The sequence below is a fragment of the Elaeis guineensis genome, chromosome 8 (assembly GCF_000442705.2).
Source record: "Elaeis guineensis isolate ETL-2024a chromosome 8, EG11, whole genome shotgun sequence".
Lineage (NCBI taxonomy): Eukaryota > Viridiplantae > Streptophyta > Magnoliopsida > Arecales > Arecaceae > Elaeis > Elaeis guineensis.
The window spans coordinates 15,542,478-15,557,126 of NC_026000.2; the positions used below are offsets into that span (position 1 = coordinate 15,542,478).

At 37.3% G+C, this 14,649-nt stretch overlaps 1 non-coding gene across 1 annotated transcript; it reads right to left on the bottom strand.

The window, feature by feature from the left end:
* Positions 1-1,052: 1,052 nt before the first annotated feature.
* LOC105050254 (uncharacterized) lies at positions 1,053-12,075 on the bottom strand. The gene is made up of 6 exons (XR_012143484.1): positions 11,457-12,075; positions 4,553-4,664; positions 4,251-4,422; positions 3,978-4,174; positions 3,106-3,246; positions 1,053-1,237 (listed from the first exon to the last, which is right to left on the bottom strand). It is a non-coding gene; the product is annotated as an uncharacterized protein (transcript).
* Between the last annotated feature and the right edge of the window lie 2,574 nt (positions 12,076-14,649).

Sequence of the window (14,649 nt, forward strand, 5' to 3'; positions counted from 1 at the left end):
AACATGTAGTTCATCTTAGATTCCACCATTATTTTCTAAAAAGATGCTACTTGGCAGATACATCATATCCCCTACGGTTCCACGATAAAGTGATTAAAAAAGTGCCAACAAGATATCATTGTGGTGGGTCCCCAACTGGAACATTTGACCAAGCTGTATGACCTAACCCAATGAAGGATTTGTTGACATGAAAGTTCTAATCCTATGGTAGATGGGATTATGATCCCATCTAGTTCTTTTTTATGATTTATATGAATAAGCAAATAATGTTGGCAGGTCAGACCTCAAGAATAAGCCCGTTCATTAAATGGACCGAGCTACGACTCGATGATTAGAGCTCAATCGAGGCAGGCCTAGCCTGAAATTTTCTTAATCCTAGATTTTAATGATTAAAACCTAAATTTTGTTGATATCTAAACCTAATGGGAAAAGATTACCCTATTTTACATGGAGTGTTGAAATTGCAATTAAAATATTCAATTATTCATATTTAGCCATTTAAATATTTTTAAGTTTTTTTAAACAAATTTTAAAAAAAGTCAGGAATCTCTACCGCCGAAGACGAAGCCTAAGCCTGTGTACGGTGAGCTTGGGCTTGGAAAATAGGCCTAAAGGCTAGACCCAACCCCACCCAAGCCCAGGCCCAACCAAATTGTATCAATCTTTAAGCAAAGCCCGGCCGCACCCTGGTTTCATAAAGAGTTATGCTTAAGTAAATATTTGATCGAAGGACAACTTAAGTTTTCGAGGACAATATATATTAACTAATATAAATCACATATAATCATAATTAACATGTTGACAGCTTAAGTTATGCTCTTTGCTTCAACTCCTGGAGGACCCCTATCTTCTCCCTGGCTCATGGAGGATCTTTCTTGATTTTTTTTTCCCCCGCAACAAGGGTCTGGCAGGATGTTAAACAATGTTTTCATTCATTTAGATTGATTAGCAAATCACTGTGAGCATCTGGAGAATCTGTATATGGAAATCCTATGCATTGTCAACAAGAAAAGCTAGAGGCTGACATTCTTCAAGAACACTAGAATTGGATATTATGACATCAACTATCATCATTTTTTTTACCATTACACAAGAGTAAACTACATCTTGCCCATCAACAAAAAAGTTTGTTAAACATAATAAAATACAACCAATCAGAACGCATTCGACAAAATGATCTTTTTTCATCAGTATCTGTTATATTGTTAGATCACCTAGATGTCACTGTACTTGCCACCTGCACACAAAAGATTGAAGAATGCCAGTTACTACTTCTATCTTCACATAAGCCGAGCACACCAACTGAAACTATCTAAGAACAATCTAACAAATGTATCATAAATATTAGGCGAAACTCAACTATACAATAGAAACAAGAAAAGAGCTAGTCAGCCATGAAAGTCTAAAAATTTAAAGCATTAATTTTAGTAAGAATAGACTTGCGCAATTGCACTTCTCATCATTAGCATAAAAAATGATGAAAAACCTGAGAATTAATCATTTCAATGAAGGTAACATATGTGAAATTATCCAATTTGAATTGTTTTTACAAATTAACCAATTTGAGTAATTATCTGTCTAAAGCTTGATTCTGACAGATTTGGAAGCCCAAACTTGCTGTTGTTTCATGACCAAAGAAGGTGTTAAAAACCAAAACGAGAAGGAAAAAGAAGAAGAAACAAGGAATGAAGTACATAGATAAACGTGCAGAAAATTATCACTTATTCTTGGTGGCTGACATTATGGTTCTTGGGTCCAACTTTAAAACAAAGCTCCGGATTAATGAATTAGAAGCAAACTTGGCACCATACAAAAGAATAGTGAACCAATTGGCAACTCCAACCCTCCAATTCATCAAGAAATATAAGCAAACTGGCACTTCATAATGCATTTTAATAAATCAAATTCTCCATACTAAGTTCAAGAAACCATATCATGAACATTATAAACTGTCGTCCACATCAAAACTATGGTAAGGAAAATAATTACAAAACATTACCTTAATTGGAGATCGCAATGTATTTGTTGTTTGAACATGATATTTACATAATTTCTATGTATTTACATGATGCAAACTAGCATCCAGATAATGAACATATCTTTAATTAATGTATTATTTTCTCTCTTGATCTGGGACAACGCAAAGAAACTTCTCCAATTTGCTTTTTTAAGAATGTCTAACAAAAGCAGAATACGGCAGGAGATAATCTATATTTTGTGAAAATTTTATAAAATCCAACTCAGCTTCATACCATACCTACATTTTAAAACATCACCTGATGTTGTCTGAAGTTTAAATGATGGTTTCAACTAAACATTTGTTTGGAGCTTTATGTTCAGTTTATCTCTCCTTTTTCTTTTATTGTTTGCAATGTGCTAGTACCTCAACCTGCTGCTCTTCCGGAAACATAACTGCACGGATGCATATCATTGAAGCTAAAATTGTGCTCAGAACTCTATGGATCTAGTTCTAGATTGCTTTGTGAATTCAGAAGAAAAAGAAATCAGTTTGATTAAATCAGAGGTCCAAACTTGATTCTTTGTTTCTTGAGGTTTAAGCAACTTAAACAATGTAAGGAAAGAAGTGATCCAATAATTTAGAGATTACAGTGAAACTTTATGGAAAAAACAACGTACAAACCCTCCGTTTACCTCTCATCTTCTTTGTTCCTCATTATTTTCCCTCTTGCCACTGGTTCCATTTTAAATTCTCACTTTGGAATATGATTTAAAATCATTACTAAAACGATCAGAAGTCATGATTTCATGATAGTTTCCCAAAATTCAAGAATTCTAAACATGATAAACTAATTTGGTATGCATTCTTTAGACTTCGCTGAGTTATATTCTCATCAACAGAAAGTTCTTAGTATAGCTTTTCGCCTATTGAACCAAGTAAAATTGCTCCATTTGATGTTCTGAAAAAATTTTAAGTTCCCAGAAATCAACCATGAAACAGAACCAGATTAAAATTGCTTCCATAGAAAAGCTCATTGTTATTTTCAAAACATAAACAATCACATGGTGCCAAGACAGAAAGCATTTAGCAAATCTAAGTTTGTAGAAAACATGTGCATATCAGGCATGGAGTAAGAACCATCTAACCAGTTAATGCCATCTGTGTTAGGATTGCTTGAACAAATGGCGTGACAACATATCTGATATCCCCAAGGCAGAAAGGCTTTCACATCCAAAAAGTTGTTGAAGTTTAGTGTCACACAAAATCACCATTGTGTTCGCAGGGTCCTAACACAAATTATATCAAACAAACAAATTGTTAAAATGAAAACCACGAGATATTAAATCTGGCTGGAGATCAAAGAAAAGGCAAAGAAAAAGTACACAAAAGAACAGAAGTAAAAGGAAAACAAGTTACATGAAACAAGAAGACAGAAAAATAAGTAAAAGAGGTAGGCTATTAAGTTACAGAATCAATAGGAAACTTCTCCAGTATACAACTAAAAAACTAAGCAGAGAAAAATTTGTTCAAAGAGATTAATATGAACCACAAAGAAGTAGAACTATTACCATTACATGATATCTTGTAAGTACTGAGATAATGAATCATTTTTGTTTGGCACAGTTGCATGCGTGCATGCATGCGCAGCAGAAGCACTTCATGTTTACAAGCTAATTGATCAAAAACAAAATGTCTATCCTACAATCTCTCATACTGCTATTAAGTTGAAAGTTGATAAGAAGAACAGTTCTATAGCTACAGTCAGAGGCGCAGAGAAGAAAAGAGGGGCAAAAGTAACTGTAGAAAAACTGGAAATTTTGAAGAAGAGAAAGTAAAATGTGGGAGCATCAATTCATAAAGAAACCTGGTAAGGAAATAAAGGAATTTTGAGTATTAAAAGACCAAGTTCAGAAACACGAATCTGATGTCAAAGGGACATCTCGAAAGGTAATAAAGAATGACCAAGGACAACTCAACCTCACTAAAATAGTCTCACATATAGATAAGTGGCACTAACCTCCAACTGGTTATGTTTTATGTAATCCCAAATACGTCTCAAAGCCTCTGATTGAAGCATCTCCCTTTCTCCAGTTCCAAAAAAATTGGCCAGTGCATCAGATATAACAAGAGGATATTGATCAACATCAGGTTCTGTTGCAGAAACCACTTCTGTAGCTGGGGCCTTTAACTTTTTTGAGTCTGGACCTGGATCTCCTGCAAATATTGAAACAGATTTTAGTATTGTTCACTTGCAGCCTATTTCTAGGACACCCAAAAAAAAAGCACTAACTTGTAGATTCAAGTGGTATTATATGCTTAGCTAACAGCTTATTCATCTTGAACATGTCAGTACAATCAGTCTCAAAAACCAAACGCAGTTCATCATTGCATATGATCTTCCTCTTGTTATTAGGATCTTGGAGATTATTCTTACGAATGTATGCCCACAGCTGCTTCACAATCTGAAACATGATACGGGTGCATATTTGATATTCTTAAACAAGTCCAAAAATTTTGACTATTGAATTTCACAAAAGAAACTTAGAAAAATATAACATTTCAAAAAAAAAATGTTAAGTTAGCAGAAAGAACCTGAGTCCTCGCCATGGTTGGCTCACCAACAATGGCCTGCAGTTGCGGTGAAACGCCGCAAACTTTACTTAAACCCCCTGGTCCACCTCTCCGCTTAACTCCAGCAGGAGCACTGAAACATAAATTAAGTGTGAGTACGCACAACAAACATCAGACAAGCAAGCAAGCTATTGACATCTTCATGAAAGCCAGTATTTTAAATGTATAATGGATAAAAGGTTCACCTTTTTGTTGTTAGTAAATGAATGGCCTTTCGCCCATCTAACATCTTTTCCCCTTTTGTTTGCAAATGAGTGAGATAATGATAAAAAATAAACCAATAACCTACTAATAAGAGTTTTCTTTAGATTGGCATGTTTAGATATCTGCATGCACAGATCTTCATTTTTCACAATTTTGATTTTGGGGGTTACCACTAGGGCACCTGGGACTTGCATAGATGAATCAGCAAACTGCATCTGGATATTTTTTATACACCATCTTTATTTGCCTTATCAATTCTTGTTCCTTCACGCTCCTTTTTAGAAGCAAGGAGACAATGTAGTTGAATAACATTATAAACAATAAAAAATGTTCAAAGGTTACAATATGGGGATAAAGAAATCAAAAGGAACAAGCAAAAAGCATAAATAACAAATAAAAGACGTCTACCTAGGAAGGAGGGAGAGGTAAATGCAATATGAAAACAAGCTCTTTTTTCACAGTTCCTGAAACCAACATTTCCCTTCCAAATAACAGAATGCTCCAACAAAAACCAAGTATTTTCACTGCTGAGCTTGAAATTGCGAAACATATGACTCCCCTTTCTTTAAATCTCCATGGAATATGAAAGAGAATGAAGTTCCAGACTTTCCAGCCATTAAAGTCAAGTTCAAGGCATGAAATCTTGCTCCTATTAGCCAGTACATTCCCTACAGATAAGGAACAGAAACAGCCATCAAAACTGTTCCACAGACAAACTGGCCTGAACCTACGGATACGGTCCAGAAGAAACCGCCCACACCATCTTGTATCAACCTCGTATCACTCAATACCAAGATTAAATATGTGTTTCAGCACCCTTTCTTTGTGTGTGTGCGAGTATGTTTTGGTAGCAGCAAATCCCTTGGGTCAGTGTAATATGTACCATGGTATGTAGTATGTACTATAACAGCCTGCGAGTGGTATAATGCCATAGAACAACTCTTCAAAACCTTGTGCCAGACAACTGCAAGCAACCTTTCCTTCCAACACACAAAGCACCATTTATCATCAACATATATAACTTGCGACTCCCTCAACCAGGCTTTAACCAATAAAAATCTACCAAGGTAAACATATAAAGAAAAACTTAATATATAATAGCAGAGGATCCCATAACCTATTTCTCCAAATGGAGTGTGCTATGTCATCTACTATTAAGCCAATATAACAACCTATAAAGGACACAGCACTGCACTGCCCTTAATTGACTCTTTCTACTTTTATCCCTTCAGCTGCTAAGAGAAGCTGCTTCATCATGATCATCTTACTTGTCCACTTTGACTTGACAGTAGCACAGGCCTCCAGGCAACTATATTGAAAATTACAAGCATCTTCCACAAAAACTATAGAAAAAGGTTTAGACAACACTAGGAGTTGTTTAGGTTCAAGTTAACTCCTTTCCTTTAGGTTAACTCAAGCTAGACCATTAATTGCTGTATTCATACGTAAAGCCAATGTTCAGGATCAATTTACATTTCATGACATCTTAATCAAAATTTGGAAGCCACATACAAGCCATATGGAGTCGGCCACAATTTACCACATCTAGCTAAACGAAATAGTAGACAAGGTACTTGTAGAAATCTCTCTCTCCATCCTAACAAAATAACTTAGAATTTGGCCTCAAGAACAATTTAGCTTGTTTTTTGATTAATCAAAATTTAAGCTCATGCAATCTAGTCCTGCATCCTAACAAGCCCTCACATTCTTCTCAAGTCAACAATCTAAAAGTCCTCACTTGCATGCTGATCAATGCATTAAATATGACATTACAAGTATTTAAACCTTTGTTATTTAATTCTTATTATTTAGTATTTGATACTTCTTATGCTCTTTTTCAGGAATTATTAATCAGGAGGAATTATTCACATAGCAATTAGTAAAAGCCCCAACATGTGCAGACGAAATCTGAGTCCAAGTCCAAGCTGTCACATGAACATCAAAATCTTACGGTCAAAATGCAGCACGTGACAAAGGCATGCAGCACCAAAAGAAACCCAATGTTAAAAAGGCATAATTTTGTATGGGACCCATGGAGATTTGTGAAGAGCTGGGAGCATGCGGCATTTGGGAAAATTGGAGCATAGAAGGCATGCGGCATGGGACCAGAAAGGAAAAAATGGATGGAACGCCACCTCATGAGATCTAGCGGAAAAACAAAAGAAGGGGTCCATGCATGCCTTTAACGTGGGATCCACACAAAGGAAAAAGAGGCCTTTTGGTGTGGCTCACCTGGTGGCATTTCACGTGGTTTGAAGGCCTGGTGCGTAAGTGGGTCCACGCACGAAACCAAGCAGCTCACAGGGGAATTTGAACGTGGGCGTGTGTTTGAAAGTGGACAGCGGGCGCGAGCATGAGTGCTTGGCGTAGTCCTGGTGTAGTCACGCAATGCGGAAGCCTGGGACGTGGAAACAGAGGTGTTCTCTCTCTCCCTCTCTTTCCTATTTAACCAGCTATCTATCTAGCCATCCATTCTTTGCAAATAAAATCCTAACCATTCATCTATCCTCTTTCTTTAGTCTCGCATCTAAAAATCATGAAAATCTTTTCCCTCCTAACACCTATAAATAAAGCCCAATGCCTCTACCTAAAAATCATCAAAAAAATTCAAGAATTCAGAAAAACCTTCAAAAGCCTTTGCAAGGAGGAGAGAAGGGATCATGCGCGGCTAAGGATGTTCAGCTTCGAGGAGTAAATGAGGTTTTTAGTATTTATATTTTGTAATTTTTCTTTATGCAATTAAAGCTTGATTGTAATGATTTTCTTTTCATGAATAAAATTCTTTCCATCACTTCAAGTATTATGCTTTTTGTTTAGACTATAATTTAGATTTTTGAATAACCTATGACTACGTAGAGATGAGTTGTGATCTAAGAATACGATTCATACTCAACAAGATAGGTTATGCTCGGAATCTGATTATAGATTATTTTATTTTTATGAATTGAGACTTTGAATAGCCTATGGCTACGAAGGGGTGAATTAAGGTACTACGATCTGTATCCAATGAGATAGATTATGTTCGGAGATCAATCATAATTTTAATAATTGCATATTGAAGAAATACTTTATATTATACTAAAAACTGAATCGAAACCTTGAGACATCTTAATCTCTTGCTTACTAATTTTAATTTAATTTGAATTCTTATTTCTACTTTCACTCATATTCTCGTTCTCCTATATTTTTAGTTTTGCAATTTAACTAAAACTCTAACTTAAATCCAAATCTCTTAAACATAACTAACACGATCCCTGTGGATACGATCCTAACTCACCCTATCTATATAGTTTGAGTTAAATTTATTTTTGACCGTCTACGACAGCGATCACGCATCTTCTGCCAATCTAGATTTCAAAGGTCAACTTCCCCCCTTATGGTATATCTTCCAACAAGCACTACAATATCCCTCAGCATGCTAGGCATCTGCCACTAAATGTGCATTGTGTCAATATGCTTTCTATTTAAACTATCCAAAGTGGCTATCCTTTAGAAACCTGCTAATCCCATCTGACCTAGTTGCACTCAATTTCCTCCCCTTTACATTTACAAAATACTTTTAACTTATCTGGTACTTTCCTTAAAAATCCTCCCACCAATTTGCAAGAAAAAGCCGCTTCATGCTCTGCATGGTAGTTAAAACTGATGCAGAAATCTTGGAGATTGAATTCAATACAAAGAGGTAAATAGCATACAACACCCTATCACCTATACCAAAATAATATTAAAAAAAGTCTGAACAGCCAGAGATCGACCAAGCTATCCTACAGTAGGGTTCACAGTAATGCCTGTTTTTCCTCAGACCAGAGTTGCTTCTAAATAGCCTTTGGGAGTTATCAAATTTACAGTTGGTCAAATGTATATGAACATGCCCTCAACCATTCACATCCTCATAAGAAAATTTTATCGGTGGTTCACCCTCAAGACTGGTCTTCCATCCTCGGTCGTAATCTTTTGCATTCACATCATCAGTAGGGAGTCTCTATAGTCCGTTAGCCCACTCAACACACTGCTTAACCACTACCTATTGGGTGACAGTAGATCATAGCTCCTACGGTACATGACTGGAGTGGCAGCAAGGAGAAGCTCTTGTTTTCAGAAGATTATGTTAAGATATTGATCCTACCCTTTCCATTTAACTATTCATCTTTAAGCATCTACACCCAAGAAAAAAGTAAAGGGGTATAAAATGATCATGTAAATAGTTGCAGAAAAGGCAATCTAATTTTTGAACAAAAATAAGTCTACCATTTATTTATAGAAACTTTATGTAAAAATTTTTAGTTTAATTTTATATTTGAACCACTAAACTTTCCCTTGTTAGAGACATGACATGCAAAATGCATAACTATTGCAGATCAACAGGTTTGTTACAAAAGCCAAATCACACCATAACCATAACCATCTAGCACAAGAGACAAGAAACATCAAACCTACCCTAACCAAGCAGTTCGGCCATTTCAAACCGAACCAATGTTGACCCAAGACGATAGGGCCATGTGGGTCAGTTTGACTTATAAAACTCTCCTCCTCTCTCTCCATCCCCCCTAATAAGTTCTCTCAAAGTCATGATCATGCTCTAGCTTCTTCGAGCCACTCTCTCTTTCCATGCCAACTACTGCGATAAGGTAAGCCCCCCTCCTCCCATATACTCTCTCCCTCCTCCCAATTGGTTCTCCCAATTGTGTCCTAGCTTATATGAAGAGCTCTGTCTAACACCACCAACAATGCAAGTCCCTCCTCCTCTGTCCCTCCATCTCTAGCAGCAATTGTTGCCTTCGACCCTCCCCCCCCCCCACCCCACCCCACCCCACCCCCGACCCCTACTCTCTTTCCCTCCTTCTCCCTCTCTCCCTCTCTATGGCTCTTCTCTCCCTCCCCTTATCCCTCTCCTTTTCCCTCTCCCTAGCTCCATCTTCGTCTCCTTAGTTCAATATGTGTCAAATTGGCACAATACAAACCCGTATCGTACCGAACCGATCTCCAGTCGGTACAACCCTCGATATCAGTTCTGCAAACCTTGATTTAGCTTTTTCTAACTATTTGCAATCGACCTTGCAGTGCAAAAATGAAATCACACAATTTTTAAATTTTCAACAACAACCATAATATTTGCTATAAGGGGAAGATATAAACTTTTCAAATGACATAAATATTTACAAACAAAAGGAAGAACAAGGGCATCCTCATGCACTTTTCTTAAACTTATATTGTTTGCCAAGAAGAGAACTTACACACTTTTTATAAACTGCTGATGTCAGCAAACCTAGTTAATTTGTTTTAAGTCAACTTTGAAATTCTTTTTAGATTAGACTGTCTGTCAATTTAAAAGATTAACCAAACAATTTTTTTGGGTTTACCATCCTAAATCTTCCACCCTGAATTTTTCAGGTCATTCAATCTATCTTGCAATCCTTCAACATAATCTGATCCCACCTTATCAAGCGTCTCTTAATTTCCTTTGCATGTATTTAATCCAATTACCCATTTTCATATCACCTAATTCTCTAGTGATGAAACACATAAGTTTCTCTAGGTGAATGAAGTTTAACTTTGTTCATGTTAATTTTAGCACACTTCTCTAGGTTCACTTCCCAACAACTCAATTTACAAGTATGTCCCCATTTTGTCAATATAATATCTACATGGATATACCATAGTATTCTATTCATGTTTTTGACTTAAGAGGTTCTCCCTTAAGTTTCAGTTGCACATAATAATTTCAAGAGCACAGTCCATCTTATTTCAAATCAATTTTATGGATGGAAGTGGATCATCATGTCCCTTTTGCCCAATCATATGTCACATTAAGCCTAAATTCTTAAAAACCTCCTTTGTGTCTCTTCACCAAACTCCTGTTGCCTTTTATTTCCCACCTCTATAACTTGGTAAATAATTTCCAAATGTAGGTAAACTCCTGCAACTTCATTCAGAAGCACCAACTTCCAAGGGCCACAATAGTCATCTGAACCTATTACTGCAGATGAACTTCCATCTCATCTTAGCGACTGGTGTTACCAAAATAACATGTCTTACATCTAATCACTTTAATTTCAAATAAACCTCCCTCACACACAATAGCTCCTTTTTTGAACAAGCCACACTCTCAGCCATCCCGTTTCTTCTCTCACCTCAAATTCTAAAAGAGCATAAGAGGCCACCCAGTCCAAGCGTTCAGATAACCAAAGAGAAGTCCCAAATTGAACTCTTCAATTCATATATATTCCACAACTCTGAGAGTGCCAAATCTTACGATGCAGGCACGCTCGTCCATAAGTAATGAAGAAGATGATTTTATTATTCACTAGTTTAGAGACAAACTTATTTTTAGATACAGAAATCCAAAATTTTACAACAGCCAAAACTCTACTATTTCACCACCTCCAGTTTCAGCAATTTCTCAATGGAAAAAAAAAAAATCTCTTTTTCTATACACAGAGTATCAAATCTTCCAAATTCCAACCTCCCTGCCCAAACCTCACATACCCGTAACTCTACCCTAAAAACCTATTTCCCGCCCATCAACCGCAAATAACATGCTTCTTTTTCCGGGGGAAAAAAAGCATGCAACTTTACTTTAGTCAGTAAAAAGCACGCAACTTTCACAACAACCAAAGCCCTAATTTGAAAATTGGGCAAGAAAGAAGCAAAAAGGAGCCACCTTTCTTTCTGGGCAGGCGCGGCTGACTGAGCGGCGGCCGGCATCGGCAGCGGTGGAGAATGGTGCTGCTGGAGCTGCTGATGCTTCTGCTGCCGGAGCTGCTGCTGGGCCAGCGCCGCCGCGGCGGTGGCGGAGTCCGGGAGAGGCGGCGGGGGGTAGCGGAAGGAGAGCTCGTGGTGATGGGGAGGTGGGTGAAGGGGGAAGAGGAGGCCGGGGGAAGGGGCTGGAATTGAGGGTGGTAGTGGTGGAGGGCTTCGGGTTGGGGGTGGAATTGGGGGCGGCGTTGGAGGGCAAAATGGTCCTTTGAGGGGCCGAGGAGGAGGTCGATCTGGTCGCGGATGAAGCCGGCCTTGTGGGAGAGGTCGATGCCGAGTTTGGCCTCCAGCTCCCGGACGACGCCATTAACCGAGGCAACGGCGTTGGGGCCGGCCTGCCGGAGGAGAGACTGCACGCAGCTCGCTATGTCCTGGTCCGACACCATCGCCACCAACTAGCATCTAATGGCGATTTAACAGCAGGAAAAAAATTTGAGGAGAGAAAAAAAAAAAAAATCAAATCCTTCGCCCTTGCCCGCCTTCCTCCCTGCTCTCTCTATCTCTCTCTTTCGCTCTCTCTCTCTTCCCTTCTCTATCTCTCTCCTCTCTATTTCTCTCTCTTAAATAAAATAGATTGACGGGAATACCCTCATTGAGTTTGAGGAATTACGAGGGGATATAACTGACACGCCATCGCCCTTCGGGCTTGGCCCACCAGGGTCTGGTTATGGCTGGTGCGATTACCTCCGGCATTTGAATTGAAAAGCTCGACGACATTTATGGTTTTCTTAATTCGGCACAACCTTCCATGCTGCAATTATGTGCGGCGGCTTTTAGATATATTTATTTAACCCACCTGTTGCTTTCACAAAGTTAAATGCCCATTCTGACTGACCATAACAATGCTCGTGGATTTAATCATAATAATAATTAGATCCAAATATAATATTTTTTTATTATGTTAAATGGTAAATCTAATTCTATTTTTTGATAATTGATTCTTTTTAACTTGTTTATGAAATTTATATCTCCCTCCCCTCATTTTGTTTTCCTATCATCCTTTTTTATTTTCTTTTTTATCTCAATTTTTTATTTTATTATTTTTTATTTTTATTTGAAATATTTGTTGTTATAACTTAATTATAATGTTGTTAATCAGATAGTTGTACGAGGATACTGGCTAACTTTATATGTGTAGTGTAAGATAAGAGGATTTAGATAGAACATATTTTATATTAAAATTTTAATTCAAAAAAAATGATCTTAGTAATATTTTTGTTAAAAAAAAATTTAGATTTATCTTGAAGTTGTGTATATATTAAAAAAATTCATGTAAGCCTTCGCTTGAAAGTACAGGAAAGGTGTGCAATAAAATAGTGAATTAAAGTTTAGATTTGTTAAATCAAATTTTGAACCAAAAATAAAAGAAAAATAAATTATGTGCCATAAGGCAAATGTGTGACTATCTATCTATTATTCTATATAACAATGACTTATAAGAAATATGTCAACATGATTGGATGTAGTTGAAGGTTAAGGAAGAAATTCAGATAATATCTAGATTTTCAATGAATTTAATTTTTTCCCGATTCTTCGCATGTAGTTGTTACACATCATCATCAATATAGGTTTGTTTGAATTGCATCAAAAATGGTGATTGAACAAGCGTGTCCTAATAAATCTTGTTATCTATTGCAATAATTAAAATACAGTTCTATATGAGTTACAGTGACTAAATATCTAGTTACTTTAAGAATTAAAATAAATCATGAGTAAACATGTACATACAAACTAAAGAAGCATATTTTATTACAACTAAAAAATGGATCATAATTTATTCAAAAATACAAAAGGTGGTCATTTATGCTTCATATATGTCAGCATATAATAATTATAAATTATATGAAAGATATTACGAGTAGACTTGACAAATATCAAAAGTTCATAAATAATTTAACAAAATGATGTACCATCCTAGCTCATGAAATGGCATAATTTTTTCTCCATCCTTTACTTAATATTTTACTTATTTTTAATAAGCTATGCTTCAAACACCTAATCCAAGTCATAAAAAATAATCAAAGAAATCCAGCTTTAGTGTTGCGTATTTCACCCCAACCTACTTTAAGATTTTCATTATTTTTTAACCAGCTAAATTAGCTGATTATCTCCTAACTTATTAGGTTCCTTCCTTTTTCTATATCTTTTTTCTTTTGGACAATAGGGGCTCATAGCAAAATCCAAAGCCAGGTTCAGAGAGTGGACCAAAGTGAAATCTATTTGAAGCCCAAATAGTTAATAGTCACCGGGTGGTGGGCAAACTCAACCTATCTCCGCGAGATCTTAGCACGCTGTGGACGAGGGCTTGGGTGCCCGGTAATTTCGACGTTAAGGATGCCCTTTTCTGTACGGCTTGTCTTTTCCGTTCTTGCTTTGCCTTTTTTGGTAAGGCGGTCCCATACTCCGCCTCCTAAACCACCACGCTGACGTGGAAGCCTCACGAGGTCCGAAGCCTTCTCAAAGCTAGAAGTTTCGACCGTGCTCGGATTCTTCGTTGTTATCATAACCTTCCCTACCACCTACTACTCTCCTTGATCGCCCCGGAGACACGCTGCCGCCATCCATTGCTGGAACCCGGCGGCGTCTCGATGGATGCTCGAACCTCCATCAATGGTGGCTGCGACGAGAGATCCGAGGAGAGCTCCAAGGTCTGCAGAGTGATCGAAGGCTTCTCCGTCTGTAGTAACGGTGACGGAAGAGAGTAAACGAGAATATATAATGCGGCTTATGTGACGCCGATTATAAAGCGCCCACGTCATCCGGTCTATTTTTGTTTATTCTCCAACGACTCGACCTCAAATGGTGATGATAACGACAAGGATGGATATGATGAGTGTGAAACTAGAAAATTTTGGTTGGCGAGGGCGTTGTCTGAGTTATTGCAGATCCTCTACGCAAACAGGAAGTGGTTGGAAGACGACTTCTCTACTGCTGTTTCTTGGAGCAATTTTCTTTCTTTGTTTTCTTTTCCTTTTTTTTTTTTTTTCCTTTGGTAGGAGCTGCAATTTTCTTGTTATTTGATGCATGGAAGATCTTCTTCAAATCTGTCAACAGTCACCTCGTTGACAGAATTCCCCTCAAACTGCTTGGTCTGGCTA